This window comes from Hippocampus comes, unplaced genomic scaffold (genome assembly GCF_001891065.2).
Source record: "Hippocampus comes isolate QL1 unplaced genomic scaffold, H_comes_QL1_v1.1 scaffold213, whole genome shotgun sequence".
Taxonomy (NCBI): Eukaryota; Metazoa; Chordata; class Actinopteri; order Syngnathiformes; family Syngnathidae; genus Hippocampus; species Hippocampus comes.
This window is the reverse complement of record NW_017806232.1, coordinates 295,006-297,936: the sequence shown is the minus strand read 5'-3', so window position 1 is coordinate 297,936 and position 2,931 is coordinate 295,006. Positions and strand designations below refer to the sequence as shown.

The following is a 2,931-nucleotide window of genomic DNA, read 5'->3' as shown; positions in this document are numbered from 1 at the left end:
TCAGTTCCAAAAAGCAAAATGAGGGTGACAGACCAATCACGTGACGCATTGATTGACAGCAATCAGAGCAAATGTGAAGCGCTAAATCCAATCTTGCGCCTAATCCGGTTAGCACTACAAGGTTTCTCATAGCCGCCTGCGACGTCCAAACAATTTTGGCTCAAATGAGCAATTTGGGCTGCTCTTGTTGGTTTATCACCGCAATGTCTAGGATTATGTAAATTAGCCCTGTTACACCACAGTCCAGTTAAAATTGTAAATTTCCCACAGACTAATTTTTCATCATGTGTCTCCTGTAAAGCTGTGATATTTTTTTCTGTCTTGTATTTCCATCACAGACCTCTAGGATTTTTTTTTTTTCCACAGATTTGCCAGAGGACGCCGGCAACATGCCAGCAAACACCATGGCCTAGACGCGACGTGATGCCTTGTGACATGGCCCCAGTCCACACAAACGCGCGCACATGCACGCACACGTCATTAAGTTGGCATTTACCCTTCATCAGTCATCCCCTCATATGTCACTTTTGTGACGGCACGGCCTGTCTCTGTTGGAAATCGTTCTTTCACATTCCCTGAAAGAGATTTTGTTACATCGTGGGCATTGCAGTGAACCATCTAGTTTGACGATATAAAATTAAAGCACGACCGATGAACTCGGACGATAATGGATGGCCCTTCAAACATTGGTGAAAAAATAGTGATTGGCAAGAGCTTTTGGGCATGAGGTGATTATTTAATAGTTAACGCAGAGCAATCCCCAAATCTCACATTTGTCTAGTTGTGCTTCCAATTTGGGAGCAACTGGACAAAATTATTAGGTGGCTCCCAGACATGACCACATTGAACCTAAAATGGGATACTTAAAACCAATCAGGAGTGGCTTCAGACTTTTTGTCTACTTGAGATAGATATCTGTATCAAATTTCATGTCGCCAAGTCAAACTGGCCTCTGAAAATGACAAAATGGACACTTCAAAACCAAAATGGCTGACTTCCGATGAAGACTACCGTAGACTTTTTCGTACGTCTACAGATCATAATCGTGTCTACCAAATTTCATGTTGCTACAGTAGTCAAACTGGCTTTGGAGGCTAATTTGACAGAACATTTGAAAGCCCCTTGAAAATGATAAATTTGACACAAAATGGGAATTTGAACCAAAATAGCTGACTTCCTGTGTCTTTTCCAGCATGGGCTCTTGAGACTTTTTTGTGGGTCTACTCATGAGAGACACGTCTACCAAATCTCATGTTGCTAAATCAAACTAGCTTTGGGAGCTGAATTTTCAAATGATTGAAAAGCCCATTTTAGGGCATCACAAAGTTTGGAAAATTACCATCATAAGGAACAAACGTACAGAAATTTGGTGATTTAAGCATTGTTATTTTCCCGTAAAGACGTCCACGTGACGCAGAGAACGAACGCTCGTTTGTGTCAGTCCGCTGACCGTCATGGCAAATGGCTGCAGGTGAAGTTCGTTGCGCTGAATAGTGGGATGACATCACAGCTAATTGCAGCGTAGCGAGTCAATTGGATTTGCATTGTACGCGTCTTGTGTTGACAGAATGCAAGCAGCTGCTTGGCCTCGGGCTGCGCACACACACACACAAAAATAGACGGAAAAGTCTTCCCTGGTGCAAAAGTGCCGCCGCGCTACACGCAGGCGGATGATGTTCGTGTCAATGCACGCCATTTATCAACCACTTTTATAGGATGGCAAACTACACTAGCGTGCAAAATTTATGCTCACTTTGAATTTGACGGCCAAGATTTAATACAAACGTAACTTAAGCGTATGATGCATTTTTTTTTCAAAACCATCTAACACATATTTAGCATAATGTGAAAATAATTTAAAATGGAATGAATCCACAAATGGAATCTCTTTTATTTGTGATAGATTTACTTTAAATGATGAGTCTCAGGTGCGGCTCATGAAGGAACGCCCACTTTCCAGCTGGAGACTGAAAAAACAAAGCAAACAGGACAGGATGATGACGGTTCCACCATTAATGGGACCTATAATCCGTACAACTCAACTGAGGGAAAAAATGAATAAAAAATTAGAGATTGGAAGTATGTGTGCATTCTTTTATTAATGTGGATCTGTGTTTACAATTAAACAATCGGATTAAAACACATTTCCCAAATACAGATGCATATTTGTATCTACTACCCATGAATAGATTTCTGACACTGTCAATCAAAAGGAATGATTTTCTATTGTCATTCGCTAGCCTACTTAATCGAGTGACCAGTGAGTCAAGTCATCCTCGGAGCCTTTTTCATGACCATTGACATATTTCATAAATAATGTCCCAGATTTCTCGATAACAAGGTGACATAGCGGACTGGTTGACGCGCTGACGATGGCCCCGGGGGAGCCTGGCTTGGGGTCCCGTTGACAAGATGAGAGAGGACGCGGCTTGCTCAAAGTGAGCGTGAGACCTGCAGAAGGAGGAGCAAGAGGAGAAAGCAAGTACGGCGCGAAGAGGCGAACATATCAGCAGCCGCAGTCGGCCGAGCATCGCTCTGAATGAAACGAACACTGTGACAGGTGAGCGCTGCTTTCATTTACTTTCACTGATCATGTCGTCCTCATCATGTCAGCTCAACTGTATTATGTTTAAGCTACATAAGAGAGAATGGATGGATGGATGCATATAATATACCAGGGTTGGTAAAGTATACATTTTTTTTCTAAAAATGGTCTTTCAAAAATATGCTGACTCATTGTTTTATTGAGTTGTTCTCTTGAAGAATTGGTTATTTTATTGTAGATAGTAAGATAAAAGTGTTTTGTTTTGTTTTGTTTTTACTAAATTGATGACATGCATATCACTTGTTCTAAATGAAGCATGAGTTTGTAAAATCAACAAAGTGACATGTTTGTCACTCAAGAATTGCTTATTTGAATATAACTGTGTG

At 41.1% G+C, this 2,931-nt stretch overlaps 1 protein-coding gene across 1 annotated transcript in view; it reads left to right on the top strand.

Moving 5' to 3' along the window:
- Positions 1-2,157: 2,157 nt before the first annotated feature.
- Positions 2,158-2,931, top strand: part of rph3aa (rabphilin 3A homolog (mouse), a) — a 12,203-nt gene continuing 11,429 nt past the window's right edge. The window contains exon 1 of the mRNA XM_019856376.1: positions 2,158-2,560. The gene's annotated coding sequence lies outside the window, so the exon portion shown is untranslated. The remainder of the gene's footprint in view (positions 2,561-2,931) is intronic.